This window comes from Rhinatrema bivittatum, chromosome 1 (genome assembly GCF_901001135.1).
Source record: "Rhinatrema bivittatum chromosome 1, aRhiBiv1.1, whole genome shotgun sequence".
NCBI classification, from domain to species: domain Eukaryota; kingdom Metazoa; phylum Chordata; class Amphibia; order Gymnophiona; family Rhinatrematidae; genus Rhinatrema; species Rhinatrema bivittatum.
In genome coordinates, this window is record NC_042615.1 from 481,221,173 (window position 1) to 481,240,844 (window position 19,672).

Consider the following 19,672-nt stretch of genomic DNA (forward strand, 5'->3'; position numbering starts at 1 on the left):
TTCTTTCTACTGGGGAGAAAGCTAACTTTCTAGGTCCAGGCAGTGGGAGATTTTTCTTTCCTCTGTGTGTTAGTATTATACTCATTGATAATGTTAGTGCTGCAGGGACAAGAAGGACACGTTGTGGGTGTTCAAAATTAATTTTACTTGGATTCTTCAGAATTAAGTAAATCTCCAATCACATAAGACAACTGATCCACTTCACATCTGTGCGCCAACTAGGTATTTACAAAGTGGATTCTTCCACTTTCCTGTGAGTATGTGTCCCTGGTGCTATTCTCTGGCAGGCTGCTTACCCCTTCCTGCTCTGAATGGATAAGTGACCCAGCTTGGCATAGAAAATCTAGTTGTGAAGATCCCCAAAGCCCAAAGATTCGTACCTGAGTTCCAACAAGAGTCCTGGTCTTTCCCCAGCCTGTGTCCTGGGTTCCCAAGGTTAGAGATCCAGTTGTGGGTGTCCAAAACAATCCTGCTTCTTCTACTCGACCTCCTCTGACCATGTCCTCTCTTGAGGAGGGAGTCTGATGTTGCACAGGAACCTGGCAATTATAGCCCAGGTCCAAATTTAAGAGGGGGTGGTGTAAATACCTTCTCACAACCAAAAAAGGAAGAAAATAACTTTAACAGTGCCAGCACTTCCACTGATGATGAAAGCAATCACTGTAACCCCTTCACTGGAATGGAGAGGGGCTCTCAGATCTTCTGCTCCCTGGCCTCCGGATCTGGGGCATGTCCCCCTCACCGGGGATGAACCAGGGTCTCAGCCCTCAATAAAAATCTGAAACCAGTGAAATTCCAAACAGATGTCTCTTCGCAAAACTAACAGGAGGCAGATGCTCACGGGCATGGAGTGCACTGAAAATAATCTTCTTTTTGTCAAATCCCCAGGTTAGGTGGGCAGGTCCTAACTCAGGCAGGGATAACTAAAAGCAGCGCCTCACTCTCTGGAAGTCAATTCAAAAGACCACACTTCTTACTTCTTACTGGCCTGATCCTCCCTTCTAGGCAGGGATCCAACCATCTCTGACGTCCTCAGGGGGAGGTGCTGATAGCAGTGTATCTTCCTAACTGCTATCTTGTCTAAAGGCAAGGATCTAGGGTCTCCTAGTGGAGACCAGCGGGTCTCTTCAGATATGTGCACCTATATTAGAAACATGGTAAAATAGACACAAAAAGAGGTTGAATTAACACCAGTTTGAAACTCATGAGTAGCACTGTCAGTCATCAAGGCAACTATGAATTGAAACGAATGCCCTCTCTGATTGCCGTGAGACAGTAGCAATTGCAAACGTCCAAGACACGTCCAGGTTTTTGTAGCTGATATATGATTGGCCACATATGCACCTTTTGTAAAAGATGTACCTTTAGACAAATTTCATCACTCCATCCAGGAATTATATCAAAGTTATCTTTTGTTTGATGTAAGAGATTATCGAAGGATCAAACATTCTGATTGCTTTCTCTGTCCCATTCCAACCTCACCCCTCCCCATTTAGGAAGCTGAGTGCCTTTTCTCCAATTTGCTCTGTCTGCTCCAACCTTAGCCTCAGCCCCTTCCTTCCTGTTTTTTCAGGCTGCTTGCAAAGGAAGGGGCTGGAGCAGGAAGCAGAGAGAGGGAGAGAGAGAGCTGAGAATAAAGGTAGACACTCTGTAGTTTTCTTCAGATGATTGAATTAGGAAGTGGGGGGAGATTCAGCTTTGCTTATTGTAGGGCAGGATGTAAATTATGCAGCAACAGGCTAATTAGGTGATATCTCCCAAATCTCAGGAGCCTGGGGGCACTGGTAATAAGTGATTATTTGATAAATGATGGTAGTTGCTACATGTATTTTTTTTTTTCCAAATGTTTATCCTCTTCAGGTTTCCCATTAACATTTTTATACTAGCTTAGTTGTCTTTTGAGATGATGAATTTACAAAATGCCTTGGAATAGAAAGTGAGAGTCAATAATGTCCAAAATGTTTTTTTCCAAACCAGCAGTTTTTCAATTTATGCATCCTGTGTGGCTTGCTGGCTATCTCCGCAGACCACCGCTCTCACCTCATCCCTGGCTCGACTGGCTATGAGCATTCCGGAGCAATGGGACCTGCTCTGTCCGCTGCACTGCTGTCTCCAACATGAGTGCTGTCTCCCTGTTTGGTCCCAGGCTGCCAGATCTCATGACAGGGACACCACCAAAGGGACCCCAAGTGGTGCATCCTTTCTAGGTGCGCATGCGCCTCTGCTGGTCAGTTAAAGGGACCATGGTGGGAAAAGCCCCATGGCCCCTTCTGATGACACTCCCCTTGTTGCTCTTCACCTCGGCAATAGGTCTTCTTCCCTTGAAGAGTGCTTGCTACAGTGTTCAGTCTTTTGTGTTCCTGCATCCAGTCTTTCATCAACTGGTGTCTTTTATTCCTCAGTTCTAGTCCTTGTGGTCCTCCATCTTCCTCCATGTTTTCATGGATTCCTGGTTTGACCTCCAGCTCCACACCTGATGCTGCTGTCTTCTGCCTGCCTCGACCACTACCTGTACCATGACGTTGCTTGACCTCCACCTGCCCTGACTACTGCCCAACTGGACTTTGTCTATGTCCTCTTGTGCTGGTCTGCCAAGTCTTCCTAGCGACAGATCTCCACCTTCACAGAGGCCCATGCCTAAGTTCAGCATGCTTCGGTACTCAAGGGGCTCAACCTAAGAGGATCTGTGGGGCTCCTCTCTGTGGGTTGTTTCAACCCTGCCTCGGCCCAAGGGTCCACTCCCACAACAGATTGCCGAGGCCATAGACCTGGAGGTTCTAGCTGTGTTGAAGACCATTCCCAGCCTAGCCCAAAAACTGCTAGCCCTCCAGACAGCACAGGAACTTATGGTTGCAGACATAAACCACATTCCTGCATGCTTGGACACTTTACCTATACCCGTGGCTCTGCCAGAGCAACTTGCAGGTCTAGTGCCGGTCCCTGAAGCCTACCAGCCAACAATTCCACTTCCCACATCACCTCGGTATGCCGGGAACCCCAAATTGTGCCGGGGATTTCTTAATTAGTGCTATATGCACTTCATATTGGCACTGCCCATACGGAAGTTGTTAGTCTCCTGGTGCTACCCCAAGCTGTGAGTCCGATAATATTAGGCCTGTCCTGGTTGGAGAAACCCCAACCTGAGTTTGACTGGTCCACATTGGAGTTCATCTGCTGGGGATGAGGATGTTCGACAGCTTGCGCAGCACTCCAAGACTTGTCCCAACCAGTGCTCATGGTGACTACCTTTCCGACACTTCCAACTCCTCGTCAGAGATCCAAGGAAACCCAAATATCTCCAGGAAATCACGCTCAGGATAGTTTATGGACAACTCAAAGAACAACTGAGTCAAGAGAAGTCCAAACATAAAAACTTAGAAAGAGACCACTCGGTGTGAAGGAGATTAAGTCCCAGCTCTCCAAGAGAGAGGAGGAGATACAAATCGTGCATACCCTTCTTCAGCAAGTGAAGAGAAAGAAACCCTTATGTCCATTTGATTCTGTCTTCTGTCCAAGCAATCCAGGGAAGACCATTCCCTCGCCGGAGGTTCAGGTTCTGTCCCCGGAATTGCATGAACTATGGGACAAAATCAATCGCTTGGTTATAGAACACATCTCCTGAATCAAGAGGCCTGTAATGGCCCGATGGATTCTCTATGGTCGGTACCCACACAAAATTACAACCCTTGGAGGGGGGAGCTTAAGAGAAGGGTACTGCTATGCTTGGCGGTATGCAGGCTATCCCTCATACCTGGCACAACTGGTTCTATGGTGTTCCAGAGCAATGGGGCCTGCTCTGTGTGCTGCACCGTCGTCCCCGGCACAAGTGCCGCCTCCCAGCTTGGTCCCAGGTTGCCATATCATGTGGTGGGGACACTGCTGAATGGATCCCATGTGGCATGTCCTTCATAGGTGCGCACACCCCTCTGCTGGTGTTACAGGACTGCGGCGGGAAAAACTCCACTGTCCCCTTCTGATGACACAATTGCCTTGAGCCTTAAAAGGCCACTTCCCTTATTGCTCCACACCTCGGAAATAGGTGTTCTTCCTTGAAGATTGCTTGCCTCAGTATTTCTGTGCCCAGTTTTTGGTCACCTGGTGTCTTTTGTTCCTTGGTCCTGCTTCTAGTCTCCTTGTGGTCCTCCATCTTCCTCCATGTTTTCTTGGATTCCTGGTTTGGCCCCCAGCTCTGGACCTGATGCTGCTGACTTCCACCTGCCTGTACCACAACATCGTTTGAGGTCCACCTGCCCTGATCGCTGTCCAACCGGACTTCGTCTCTGTCCTCTTGTGCTAATCTGCCCAGTCTTCCTAGCATATGATCTCCACCTTCACAGAGGCCCGCGCATAATGAATCCACTTTGAAGTGCTGAAAAAGTGTGAAAAACAGAATATAAAAATCTAAATAAATAAATAAAATAAGTCCAGCTGGCCCCGGTACCTGAGGGCTCAACCTAAGGGGAATGAGGGTTGGTAGTGGTGAAGCCTCAGTTGAGCCTCTGCCCATGCCAGCTCCTCCTGCCGACGATGGAGACCTGTGGGGCTCCTCCCTGTGGGTTGCGCCAACCCTGCCCCAGCCCAAGTATCCATTCCTGAAACATCCTGTCAGCTTTGGGAATAAGACTATTTGGATGTATAAACATTTTGTGAAAATGCAGATTGATAAGTTTAGAAGGTTAGTGTAAAGTTGTTTTGTTTCTTTTAACTTCTGTTGAAAAGCAATTCTTCTACAAGTAAAATATTGTTTCTTTAATAATAAGTTGCCTTAAACTTATGCATTTAAGAGTTTAAACATGTGCTCCTGAAACAGACTTTGTGTGGGCTTGAAGAAATGTAATCAGCTTGTGGCATTCAGGCACTTAATTAAAACAGTAGTCTTTAAAGTGTGTGTGTGTGTGTGTGTGAGTGAGATATTTGAAGGGCAATATTTTAAGGTGTTTATTTTTTATATACAGTTAATACTAAAGCCATCCAAAAGTAGCATCATATATACCACACATTATTTACTGCTCTATTGTTAATAGGAAATAGTTGTTTAAAACATTGATGCATAATTTATATTTGTTTTTAGGCATTTCATTGAATTTCTGTCCTCTCATTTGATCACTGCTGTGAAAAGCCAGACTTTAAATACCATAAATAAATAAATAAAATGCCATAGACATCCAGATAAACAGAACATTCGGGGACCTATGCACTAAGGGTTAGGAATAGTATGCATGTTGATGAAGGGACGTCAGATGCAAGTTAGGCTTTAGCGGATGTGCAAAGAAATGGTATGGCATGCTCTCCTTCCCATACTGTCTCAGCTCCAGGTGTTAACTTTTAGCACACACTGTTATTTCCAGGTCACAGTTAACAAGAGACAGAGAAAGAAAAAGGTGTTGGAGAGGGGAGATGGGAGAGGGCTGACGACAGAGAAATCCAGAGAGGCCCTGGGGCAGGAGTAACATGGAAACAGCAGAGGAAGAGTAAGGATGGAATCGTAGCCACAGATTTCTGCACTGCTTCTTTTGATGTCCTGATATTAATGTGTTTTTTTGTCCTGGAGAGGACTCTGAGCCTGCTAAAGTCTGGTGCTATCTCTATTTTTATTTTTTATCATTTTTTATATATAAATATATATATATAAATCAAACCTGCTACACTGCTACACACATCTGACACCTCTGACACTCTCCCCACTAAAGCATGCCTTTCCATTCCCTCCATCATTGCGAAACCCCTGTCTGACATAATCAACTGCTCCCTCTCCCATGGCAAAGTCCCAGACCCTCTCAAGCTTGCTGTTGTCAAGCCTCTTCTCAAAAAACCTACCCTTGACCCCACCAACCCTTCAAACTACCATCCTATCTCTAACCTTCCCTTCATATCTAAAATTATGACTATCTGGAAGACCATAATATTCTCCACCCCTCTCAATTTGACTTCAGGAAGTCTCATAACACGGAAAGAATGGTATAATGCTGAGAGCACTACTGGTAAAACAGAAGTGCAGTGAGTGCACTAGTAATTTAAATGCAGTAACAAAATAAATTAATCCACAAAGTGCTGGCTGTACCTGTGGTGGGAACAGACACAGACCCAAACAAAGAGAGTTAAAATAGCCTCTCTGTGGCAGAATTCAGCTACAGTACTGGTACTACACTGGTTAGCAACAGGTTTAAAATTTAATAAATCACTGCATAAAGTTCCACTGCCAGACAGTCAGCCTATAGTGCTTTTCCCCAGGAGGAGAGAAGGGGATGATGGAAAATACTAACCTTCCTCTATATCAGTGACAGTGATGAGATGTTAAAAAATAAATTTAAAGCCTGTGCAAATTAACAGCAAAGCAGGATGTGGCCTATATGAGTGAGAGAATCCAACTGCAAGCTGAAACAGTCAGGGAATACAATAAGAAAGATGGAAAGTTCAGTTATTTACTGATTTAGAAAAATGCTTCCCTCTGATATGTTCCCTTGCTTTGCCAGTCTGGTTTCCTTGACAACGGATCCTGGTTCTCCTCTAAGGTCAGACATTTATTTATTTATGTATTTATAACTTTTTATTTATTTATAACTTTTTCCATACCGAAGTTCAAAAAACAGAGTTAATTATCACTCCGGTTTACATATCAACCTTGAACAAACAGTGACAAAAATTGTCTTACATAGAACAGGAGGAGAAACTTGGATACAACATAAGCAAAGGGAAAATATAACAAATCGAACTGTTAAGAGCTAAATGAATTGTGTAGTTGGGGTGAAAAGGAGAAATCTAAGGGAGGGGTTGAAGAGATGGGGGGATGGAAGGAATGTGGGTTAACATAGCTTTAATGAAACAAAAATCAGTACTGGATAGCTTAGGCAGAGTAAAAGGGTGAGCTTAGGATTCTCCACTTGGGAGGTGAGTCCGTGAAGGAGGTGGCCTTGATGAGTGGTTATGGGAAGGCTTGTCTGAACAGTAGCGTCTTAAGTCTCTTCTTGAAAGTCGTAGGGCATTTTTCTTGTCTAAGGTCGGGAGGAAGCAAATTCCACTGTTTGGGGCCTGCGGCAGAAAGCGCTCTTCTGCCTAGGGAGGTTTTGATTGTAGGTGCTCTGAGAGTGCCTCTTTGCGCTAATCTAAGAGGACGGGTAGAAGTATGAAATTGCAGGGGGGTTGAGAGGTCCAGTGGGGCAATGTTGAGAATGACTTTGTGAGTAATTGATAGAAGCTTGTAGAGGATTCTGAATTTGACTGGGAGCCAATGAAGCTTTTTTTTTTTTTTTTTTTTTTTTTTTTTAATTTATCATCTTTTGAACAAAATATAAACAAATCATTTGTAGCAGAAATTACAGAGACCTTTAGGAAACAAAATTTAAATTTCCAATATACGATAGAAATAACCAATATCAACTCTCTTAATACATAGGTAATTTGGAGAGAAAGGAAATTTCAAGGAGTACACACGACATCTATTCACAATTTTGCCCTGCTTCACACCTAATTTCTATTGTCCCAAATTCTCATCGGGAGGTCTCCTACCAGACAAAAAAGCCCTCAGTTGATCTGGTAAAAAGAAAATGTATATATTCCTGGCCAGTTGGATTATGCACTTACAGGGGTACCTCAATTTGAAGCTAGCCCCCAGTGCTATAGTCTCAGGTCTCATCTGCAGAAAATCTTTTCTACGCTGCTGCGTAGATTTTGCCAAATCCGGGTATACACGGATGAGTCCATCGCAGAATAATGTAGAAATATTTTTGAAGTAATTTCTCATTATCTTGGAGACATCACTTTCTTCATAAAAGGAAACAAACAAGACAGCACGATCTATTATTTCTATGTTAGAATTTTCCAGGTAATCGGTCAGATTTTGAAAGTCTGACCCTTGTTGCGGAACTGTTAGCGGAGTGCTTGTTCTTTTTGGCAGGAAAAAATATCTTTTTAACCGGTGGTATCTCCTGTTGTGGAATTTTTAAGACTTCAGAAATATATTTCTTAAATGATAGTAAAGGGATTTCCCTCATTATAATCGGAAAGTTCAGAAATCTCAAATTTAAATGTCTCACATGGTTCTCAATAGATTCTAACCTTCTCAATGTGGAAATTCTTTCTGATATTATTGTGGCATTTGTTTTCTGAAGACTTTTAATATCCTCCGTTATGTGTTTTATGGAGTTACTTTGTTCTATAAATTTCTGCTGTGTATCTCTTTCCAGCAGCCCAAATTTGGTCGAAATATTTTCAAGCTGCAGAGCTTGATTGTCTAGTTTGACCATCATCCCATTCATGAGGTCCCAGATATTATCAAGGGTTATTTTCGCTGGCTTGGTAAATTGCTGGGTGAAAGATTTTCTTACCCCGCTTCCAGCTCCTTCGCCTGGGTCCCCCGATGTTGTGGAGGTAGACGTCGCCATTTCCTCCTCATTTCCTGGCGTCTCAACCACGCGAGTTTGCAGGACTCCTCCGGGATCACTAGCCTTTGGGACGTCTTCTGGGCCACCCTGCTGGGTTGTCTTAACCGCTTGGGTATGTAACTCAGCTCCTCCGACGTCCTCCAGGGGCAAAGCTCGAGCCGGCGTTTTGGGATCCGGGGGGGGTTAGTGAAAGTTCCCCGGGAGAATATGGCTCTCTTCTCGTCAAAACTCCAATGGGGCTAACTTCCCCGCTTCTGGTGCGTTTGCGGTAAAGTCTGTAATTAGCCGTTGCCCGATTACAAGGTCTGGGTCGGGTGCATATACCCGGACTTTGCCCTTTCTTTTATGAGGCATTTCAAGAGAAATATCGCTAGAAAGCTTAAAATAGGCAATAAGAAGTACGGAGCTCACGGCTATGCTCCCGCACAGGGCGCCATCTTGTTTTCTCCCAATGAAGCTTTTTAAGGATTGGTGTTATGTGGTCCCTTTTGTTTGACTTTGCAAGAATCCTTGCAGTTGCATTCTGCAGCAACTGGAGGGGTTTGATGGAGTTGTCGGGGAGGCCGTGAAGAAGAGAATTGCAATTCTCTTCTTCACGGCCTCCCCAAGACATGAGTCAAAAGTATCTGAGCTGGTTGCTATGGAAATGCCCACATGACCTGCCCAGCCTCAGACTCTTATCTTTTTAATCCAGCCAATGCTTTTCAATGGGGTAATGTAAACGAATGAAACCAAATGACATATGTTTCATTTGTTTTTCTTGCTCATACATTTTTGGAGGCAAATGAATCAAACAAATGTAGTATAGTCATTGTGGATAGACTATTCATTTTAAATGAATGCACATCCCTAGAGTGAGACCTCTTATGGATAGAGTGCTGTGCTTCCTGGTTCAGGCCCCTCCATCTTTGGAACAAGCCCTGCTGATTCAGTCTTTTCTCATGGACAAGCGGGACTGCATTACTAGGTGACATCATCTGAAGGCACAAAGTCAGGTACTGATATCTCAAGCTTATCTTCTAGAACTTTCATGGATGTGCACAGTTCTATTCATGCCAAAAGCCACTGCACTGCCTCACCCATTCTTCAGTCTCTTTTTGTCCATTAAGCAAACAGTTATTTACACTTTCGAATAATAGAAGGACTAGGGGGACATTCTGTGAAGTTAGCAAGCAGCACATTTAAGACTAATTGGAGAAAACTCTTTTTCACTCAACGCACAATAAAGCTCTGGAATTTGTTGCCAGAGGATGTGGTTAGTACAATTAGGGGCAGATTTTCAAAGGGGTATGCGCGTACCCCCTGAAAACCTGCCCCAAGTTCCCCCTGTGCGCACTGAGCCTATGTTGAATAGGCTCGGTGGCGCTTGCAAGCCCCGGGATGTGCGTAAGTCCCAAATCTGATGTTGAGGAACACAACCTTCTTAGTCGGAGGAATTGACCCACTGGTAAATTGTCTCTCAAATGGTTTGGGTGGTAAGAGGAGTAATGCAGCAGTGTGTTTCTGTCTGTTGGTTTGCGAAAAATTGTAAAGTTGAACCCTTCCTGTGTTAATGTTATCTGAATATCCAAAAACGCTATACTTTGTTTGTGGTGTTGGCTTGTGAACTGTAGATGAGGGTTACACCCATTAAGCCATTGCATAAACTGCTGAAGTTCTCCTTCTTCTCCTTGCCATATAACAAAAATGTCATCTATGAATCTTTTCCATAATTTTATGTTAGTATCAAAATGATTGTGATATACCCACTTTTCCTCAAAAGCTGACATGTATAAATTTGCCAAATCGGGGGCCATGGTGGCCCCCATAGCTGTTCCCTTAATCTGCTTGTAGTAATTCCCCAAGAACATGAAATAATTCTCTTGTAGAGCAATGCTAGCCAATTCCCGAATGAAGGCACTTGGAACCCTCTGACGTGTTTGTACTGACGTTAATGTGTTTGTAATGACATCAATAGCTTTACTTTGTGGGATGCTTGTGTACAATGCAGTAACATCTATAGTGACCAAATATGTTGACCCTGGGTTTGGATGGTAATCTTGTAAAATTGTCACCAGATGTGCCGAATCGCGTATGTATGATGTAATTTGTGGAATAAATCCTCGCAGTGAACGGTCCACAAATCGTGACAGCGGTTCAAGAAGCGACCCTTTTGAAGACACTATTGGTTGTCCCGGTGGGGACTTCAATGATTTATGGATCTTAGGGACCATGTAGAATACTGGGCATGTCGGGTGTTTTACTGTTAGGAAACGTGCCTCCTTTTCTGTGATCCAGTTTGCTTTCAGTGCCTGTTCAACTGTGGAATCAATCATCCTCTTGATCTCCTTAGTCGGATCTTCTGTTAATCTCTGGTAGTATTCACTGTCATTAAGCTGTCGTTCCACTTCTGTTATGTATTGAATCCTATCTTGTATCACAATTGAACTGCCTTTGTCGGCTGGTTTTATAATAATTTGTTGGTTATCTCGAATCTCTCTAAGTGCCATTGTTTCAGCGGCGGTTAAATTATGGACTCGTGATGGTCGTTGAATGACTCTGTTAAAGCTTTATTTACGTACTACCTCCGAAAATGTATAAATTACGGGATCTATTGGTCCCGGGGGTACCCACGTGGAATGAGGTGCTAGTTCATCCCTTTGATGTACCTGTGTAGCTGAATTTGCAAAGTATAGTCTTAACCGTAATTGTCTAATGAATCTGTGTAAGTATTTTTCCCCTTCAAACGCTGTATATTGATTAATTGGTGTGAAGGACAAACCTTTGTTTAAAAAAGTTATTTGGGCCTCTGTCAGGGGTGTCGATGATATGTTAATCACCGCCCCCTGTGTTGTCTCTATTTGTTCCTTGTTTGTCTTGTCTGCCCATATGGGCGTCTCATGTTGCCCTGGCTTTCTTTTGATCGTTTGTCGTCCTTGCGGGTAGTTGCATGCTCTAAAAAATGAGGGTCTGCTTCAGCTGAATGTTCGTCCCCTGATTTCTCCGTGGGGCGTCTTCCCGGCCGTGTTTCTTCTTCCGAGGAATCATCTGATGAGCCCCGCAAAGGTAACTTTCGGCTTCCTATATTTATGATATTGGGTTGACATCCACAGGTATACATTGCCCTTTTTGTAATCTCCCTCATCTTGAGTGAATTTTGTCATCTTAAATTGTTTAATTTCCTCCCTAAATTTATCCATTTGTTCCTGTAGATCTTTTAAGGATTGTTGATATTTGTCTTCCGGTTCCTCTTCATGAATCTCCTCCAAGGTTTTCTCTATTTCCTCCTTTACTTGAACTGCTGTTTGAGCTTTCTCTATTATAAGGATCATCAGATCCAATGAGCATTTGTTAAGGATCTTATTCCAATTTTGTAAAAACTCAGGATCCTCCCCATATAATCTTGGTTCTTTCTGTATTCTCAATCCCCACGGTATCCTTTGTACACGACAATACTCTATCAGAGTTCCAGCATGTAATTCTGTTCGTATAAGTTTTTTGTGTGACGCTGTTACTGAGTTCCACTGATTTTGCTTTTGACCGTCCTGTGTAGTGAATATTGAAGGTGCTGCCAGAAGTGCCTGCAGCCTGGCCTCAGAAAAGAACAGTGTGTTATCCCATGTAGTTAAACTGGTCGTCATTATTGAGGTTATTTTCTGTCCAGTATTCACTAATCACCAACAAACCTCTTTCCCTTCTTGCACAATTCTCCAACTTTTGCTGATTTCAAAGGAAAACCTTGCTCGATGGTTTTTTTTACGGAGGCTCAATGTAAGGATAACCGATTTGCAGTTATCCTTTTTGTTTGCCCCCGTCTATTATTCTTTATTATTTTACAAAATGTCTCCTTTTTTATTATTTTTCTAATATTTATTCATGAAATCCCTTCTCCCCGGCTGCTTATCCGACCCACTGTGCTTTCTTATTATTATATACTTATCAAGGCCGCTGCCCTTATTACTTCTCATGGGTTCGGATCTGCCCGTCTGACATTGGCCATGTTTCCGCACCATGTGCCTGCTTCAGGGACTGCGGGAGAATTTGCCACTGTGTCCAAAACCGGGTTCACAGTATCGATATCACCTTTAACATATAAAATTTATGAGTATATAATATCTAATTAAAACACATTATTTCATCAATTTTCTTTCAATATAGTCATATTCCCACCTTCTCAAGAGATTGTTACTTACTTTATATACGGAACATTAAAAAGTGAGCGACGCCTTCCGTTCTTGCCTTGGCGTCTCTGTCTATTCTGGCTGCTTTTATACCTACCGCGGGTACACACCTCCCTATCTTGCCCAAACCGAGGCTACCTTCAGTGTGTTCAATTGGGTTTGAATATCTATCCTCGCTGCACCATTCTCCTTAACTCTATTTATATCTTTGTTCAACCTATAACTCTACTTCTTACTCTAGTGTCATTTGTTTTAACAATGTCACACATTTAGTTTGTGCTGATTTTCAAAGTATTACCCTATATTTTTCTACGATGTTCTTTTTAAAATTTGGGCCCGCTATCACCGCTGCCAGACCTGGTTGAGACCAGCACCTCTGTTTACCCATAGTCCTGCTAATGTACTGCAGACCTGGTGGAGAACTAGTCCCCTCCACGTCCACTTACATTCCCTACCTTCTACTCCAATTTCTCTTAACACCATGTGATCTAACTGGGGGCGTGCCTGGGTGGGGACCTATGTCCACACCCGTCAATTACTTTGCGGACTTGACGGAGACCTGGATTGTTTAGTTGTGTCCACCCATAACTAAACATCTAAAACGTTTTTAATATGATATTGCCTTTAATTGGATCCTAATGATTTGTGCATATCTGGCGTGTTTCCTTCAATTTTACTTCATGTTTATTGATTACACAGATGCTGGGATTTTCTCTTCCTTAATGCGATCCTTGGTGTATCAAAGTCCTCAAATATCTGAAGACCCCGTCTCTTTGGCGCAGTTTTTGCTGATTAATCTTTGCCATCCATCCCATGCGGATGAGAAAAACATTTTTGTAACTTATTATGCCCTTGCTCAAACTAGGTTAGCCTTACTGATGATCAATGTGTAGGTGTTCTCCCCTTTACTTCATGTTTATTGATTGCACCGGCGCTGGAATTTTCTCTTCCTTGATGCGATCCTTAATATATCATAGTCCTCGAATATCTGAAGACCCCGTCTATTTGACGCGATTTTTGCTGATCCATCCCATGCAAATGAGAAAAATTTTTACTTATACCCTATTCTTAAACCAGGTCAGCCCTACTGATAATCAAATGTGTGGGTGTTCTCCCCTTTACTATTGTCTCTGACTTAATGTCCTAATTGCCGATTTAATCTCAACCCACTATTGCCCCCTCTGATTATATATTATTCCCCTCAATCACATGTGATGTTACCAATATACTGTCCAATCAATCTCTCGGTTTAGCCCTTTCGGGGCTACGGTATCCCAAGTGTAGATGAACTTTTGTTCCATTTGTATTAATTTCATATTTAAATCTCCACCTCGTGGGTGGTCCTGTATCTGAAAAAGCACTGCCACTTTAAATTCCTCTGGTGAATGTCCCATTTCTTGCCAATGGTCAGTTAGTGGAGCTCCTTCTGTCTGATGTCTCAAACGGCAAACATGTTCCTGTATTCTATTTTTGATCTTCCGCATTGTTTTGCCTATATACACTTTATGGCATGAACACCACAAAGCATATATTACCCTGGTGGATCCACACGTGTAAAGATCCTTAAAGCTGAAATATGTTTCTGGGCATACAACATTCCTTCCCCTTAAGCCATTGGTAGTTCAGATGGGCCGCTTGTGTTTGACCTCCCTGCCCTTTTCTGTCAAGCCATTGCTGGAATCAGATCATTTTTTTCTGAACCTGTTTCCAGAATAGGTGAGCCACCCCATATGCTCTTCTCTTCTTCTACTTCAAGCAAAGAGCTGGCCCCTCCTGGCCCATCAGGTGCTCCTGTTTTGCCAGACTCGACTGATCCAGATTCAAGAGCCATTGGAAGTTTTTTCATGAAAAATTTGATGTCGGACTTACCGGTGCCCTGGGATTCTGTGGCATGTGAGGATCAAGCATCCTCTACAGCGACCTCCCCTGCTTGCCCACCTCCGCCCTCCACACCCACCTGCTCATCCTCACCTACGACAGAATCGCTGGATTTTCTGTACTCCCATGTTTATTCAGAAGTGCCATCTTCATGGGATATCTCATCTTCAGATGCCGTTGGGGGCTCCATTCCCCCTGATGACGCCATGTATACTATGTTCCTATCTAAAATGTCAGAATCAAATGGGTTTAGCCTTTTGGGGGGTAAGGACGTCTCTAAATCTTACGAAGGAGTGTTTCAATTTCTCCAACTTCCTAAATGTTATAGGGTGTTGCTGTTCATGATGCCCTATTGGACCTCCAATGCAAGTTGTAGGCACCTCCATTTTCTGTGCCAGTCATCTCTGAAACTGTGGATAATAAATAGAAGGTTAACCTTGGCCTGGTCACACTACCAGTCAGATCTCACTTGATTCCATTATTGTGTGCCTTCCTATGGGTGAAACATTCCCACTCTTGAGCTACCACACTGCCTGGCAAAGACCCATAGTTCCTTGATGCCATGGAAGGTATTTCAGTTTGCCACTCATTTCCTGCATCACTGCCTACCATGTACAAATGGTGCAGTGTGTGTGTGTGTGTATATATATCTTTTATGTATGTATATATATATATATATATATATATATAATCTTTTGCAATGGATCAATGAGATATCCTGCAGTTTTCCTTCCGAGCATCTGCAATGGCCATTTCCACTAGGCGCCTGGGCTAGTTGAGGGCTTCAGGTTTGTGGGAGTATGTGCATGGGAAATTGGCAGATACCCCTTGTGTGGGAGACTACTTGTTGGGTGACTGTATCTTCCACCTGATTACCAATCTGAAAATTCAGGCCACAGGCATAAACTTGCTTTCCTTTTTGTCCACCTACCTGCCTTGTTGACGAACCTCACAATACACGGTTCCTCGTTGCCCATACCATCACAAGGCTTCTAGCCTTCCTACTACTCCTACCATCCTCACCAACAGATGCCTCAATTCTCTCAACCCCTGACTTCTGTTTGTGTGCATCAGCCAGCTCGACCAATGGCCAGAGATCAAACGACTCAGTGTTGGTCTCAACGGTTATCCTTGCTCCCCTTATCCAGCTTTTTACAGTTCCTCCCTCTCTCCGATTCCTCATATGACCCTCCTGTTTAGGGGTCTTCTTCTTGAAGGCTTGGACTCAAATCGTATAAGACCAATGGAACCTCAGTATTGTGTCCAAGGGATACTATCTGAATTTTTGTCTATCTCTATCTCTGTCAAGATTGTTCACTGTATCTCTGGCCCAGCTTTCCATCCTGTGGCAGGATTTGTGATGTCTAAGCCTCAGCCAGATGGTGGAACCAGTTCCACTGGACCAGCAAGGTATTGACTTCTACTCTCATTTCTTCCTGATCCCAAAGAAGACAGGGGATCTCAGACCCATCTTGGACTTGAGATGTCTCAACTTCTACCTCCAGAGGGAAAAGTTCAAAATTATCTCTCTGCCCTCCATTTTCCTGCTATTGTGACAGTGGGATTGGCTCTGTTACGCGTGCCATCCGCAGCTGACCCGCGGTGCGGCCCCCTCACCTTCTTACACAGACTCGAACTCCTGGTTCCTCCTCGCTAGCGGCGGGGGGCCACTGACTCTGACCTCGGGCTGCCCCAAGTGCCTCCGGCTCTGCCATGGTCCCCAGTGTTGCCAGTCAAGAATGCATTGCTTGTCGGGCCTCTCCACATGGCCTGTGGAGAGACATTGCCACTCACACCATGCCCCTCCGTAGGCGCGCGTGCATTGCTAATCCTTTTAAAGGGCCTACGGCAGGAACCTGGCTGCGGCCCCGGATGATGATGATGTCAGACTCTCCAGTGTATTTAAGCTCAGGCCTCCCTCCATAGCGTTGCCTTTGCAACAGGTCTCCGTGTACTCCGAGTACTCGTTGCTGATACTGAATCCTCTCTATTCCTTGTTCCTCTCTTTCATTGTTCCTGGTTCCTGTCTTCACCGTTCCTGTCCTGTCTATGTTTTGGACTGACTCTACAGATATCGACTTCGCTTTGACTACTCGACGCTGGACCTCTCCTACGCCAGACTACTCTACTGCCTATCTCCACCCCCCAGACCTCTGCTATGGCTGACTACTCTACTTCCTATCTCCAGCCCTGGACCTCTGCTACGCCTGACTACTCTATTGCCTATCTCCAGACCCAGACGACTGCTACGTCTGACTACGCCTGACTTTTCCATGACTTGACCATCGCCTTGATTGACTTCTCTATAGACTTCTCCATGCTCATAATTCTACATTGCTTGCCACGACCTCTTCTTGCTGCCGGCTCTGATCCAAGCCTGTCATTGATGCCTCTCCTAGCCTATTCCCTGGACACAGACTTAACAGGCTTCAGCCTATCTTTGCTCAAACGCCTCCAGCTACTCTCCGTTTCATTGGCGCTAGGGTTCCAGTACCGTACCCAGTCCAGGATAGGACTATACCATCTATCGACTGCTGTCCCTGAGCTGAATCAACCTCACTCGCAAACCAACCTTGAGGCCCACCTAAGTCCTGCTGGTCCCGGCACCCAAAGGCTCAACCTACGGGGAATGAGGGCTGGTATAGGTGAAGCTCCAGCGGCCTCTACCTTCAGCCCACTCCACCTGCCAACGGTGGGGACCTATAGGTCCTCACCTACGGGTTGCGTCAACCCCACCTCGGCCCAAGGGTCCACCTCCGACACAACAAGCTCATGGCGTTAGACCTCAAGGATGTGTATCATCACATTCTGACTTACCCTTCCCATAGTCAATTTCTGTTTCATGCTGAAGAATTCATACTACCAGTTCCGGTTTCTTGTCTTTTGACTCTCATGAGCCCCTTTGGTGTTCACCAAGTGTCTTGCAGTGGTGGTGATCACTCACCTCTGCCATCTCAACATCCTCATCTTTCTATACCTAGACGTCTGGATCATCTCAAGTATATCTGCAGAAGCTTCACTCTCCAGTGCCCTTTGTGTTGTATGCCTCATGCACTGTTTGGGGTTCATCATAAATTTGCAAAAACCAAGCTTGTGCCATCTCAGCGCTTGAAGTTCATCATTGCCCTTCCAGACATATCAGTCATTATGGCTTTTCTCCCACCCTTGAGAGGTGCTGCTCTTTAGCACTTTGCTGTTCTCATCACTTGTAGTCCCTGGACTACTGCCAGAATGTTCCTTTGCCTTCTGGGGCACATGGCATCCACAGTCCATGTTGTCCCCTTTGCCCGTCTCTTCATGCAGACTCTACAATGGCATCTTCAGGTGCACTGGAACCAGTTTCATCATCCATTAACTGCCAAGATCACGCTACCAGTTCACTTGCACCCTGTGCTTCACTGTGCTCCTGGATAAAAGTCTTCATTGTGGCAGGATCATTCACATGAAAACACAAATCTGATTATGATGACGGATGTGACCCTTCTGGACTGGGGAGCTCAGCATCTTCACATATTGACTCAAGGCTCTTGGGTGGCTGTGGAGATGTGGCTTCACATCAGCTTCCTAGAGCTGTGGGTTATGTTCCTGGTCCTCTGGGTCTGGATAGTGGGCAAGTCTCTGCAAATCTGGAAGGACAACATGGTGGCCATGTACTATGTCAACAAGCAAGGGGATTATTTATTTACAGGTATTTTAATACCATCCTTCCTACATTTTTAGATCAGGGCAGTTTACAAAAATAGAAACAGTCACAGCATATACAACATACAAAAAGAGGTTCCTTACACCTCTGCAAGGAGGCATGGTGTCTGTGGCTCTGGGTCATCCCTCGCTAGTTTCAGCTATTGGCCAGGCACCTCCAACCAGCTGGTGGATATGCTGTCATTGTCTGGCACCCCACAAATGATCCCTCCATCCAGAAGTGGCCCACAGCATCTTTTTTTAGTGATGTGTTCTGGAGTTGGATCTTTTTTCCTCCCTGGACAACAACAAACTGCCCTGTTTCTGCTCCGAGCTCCAGACTCTTCTAACGATATTTTCAGATGCCTCTCTACTTCAGTGGGGGAAGAGTGTCCTCTATGCTTGTTGCACTACTTACTGCACCTTTCTGACTCGGGACTGAAGACCACTTTGGTTAAGGTTCTTCTCCCTGTAATTTCTGCCTTCTGGAACTGCATTGACAGCAAACTGATTTCTCAGATACATTTGGTCTCCCAATTCATGAAGGGCCTTTACAACCTTTGGCCACCTGTCATGATGCTGCCAGTTCGGTGGGATCTCTCATTTGATCTGGATCATCTCACTAATGCTCCGTTCGAGGCTTTGGACATGGTTTCTCCTCATCTGCTTTCTGAATCCTGCCATAAGAACATAAGAACATATGAAATTGCCATGCTGGGTCAGACCAAGGGTCCATCAAGCCCAGCATTCTGTTTCCAACAGAGGCCAAACCAGGCCACAATAACCTGGCAATTATCCAAACACTAAGAAGATCCCATGCTACTGATGCAATTAATAGCAGTGGCTATTCCCTAAGTAAACTTGATTAATAGCCGTTAATGGACTTCTCCTCCAAGAACTTATCCAAACCTTTTTGAACCCAGCTACACTAACTGTACTAACCACATCCTCTGGCAACAAATTCCAGAGCTTTATTGTACGTTGAGTGAAAAATAATTTTCTCCGATTAGTCTTAAATGTGCTACTTGCTAACTTCATGGAATGCCCCCTAGTCCTTCTATTATTCGAAAGTGTAAATAACCGAGTCACATCTACTCATTCAAGACTTCTCATGATCTTAAAGACCTCTATCATATCCCCCCCCCCCCCCAGCCGTCTCTTCTCCAAGCTGAACAGCCCTAACCTCTTCAGCCTTTCTTCATAGGGGAGCTGTTCCATCCCCTTTATCATTTTGGTTGCCCTTCTCTGTACCTTCTCCATCGCAACTATATCTTTTTTGAGATGCGGCGACCAGAATTGTACACAGTATTCAAGGTGTGGTCTCACCATGGAGCAATACAGAGGCATTATGACATTTTCTGTTTTATTAACCATTCCCTTCCTAATAATTCCTAACATTCTGTTTGCTTTTTTGACTGCTGCAGCACACTGAGCCGACGATTTTAAAGTATTATCCATAATGATGCCTAGATCTTTTTCCTGGGTGGTAGCTCCTAATATGGAACCTAACATCGTGTAACTACAGCCATGTCAGAATTCTGGTTATTGAACGTCAGGCCCTGGTCATATATC

General features: G+C 44.4%; 1 protein-coding gene across 1 annotated transcript in view; it reads left to right on the forward strand.

Moving 5' to 3' along the window:
- The window catches only part of LOC115097885 (sodium/potassium/calcium exchanger 2-like), a 301,887-nt gene that overhangs the window by 1,588 nt on the left and 280,627 nt on the right, over positions 1–19,672 (forward strand). The gene's annotated exons all lie outside the window — the stretch shown is intronic.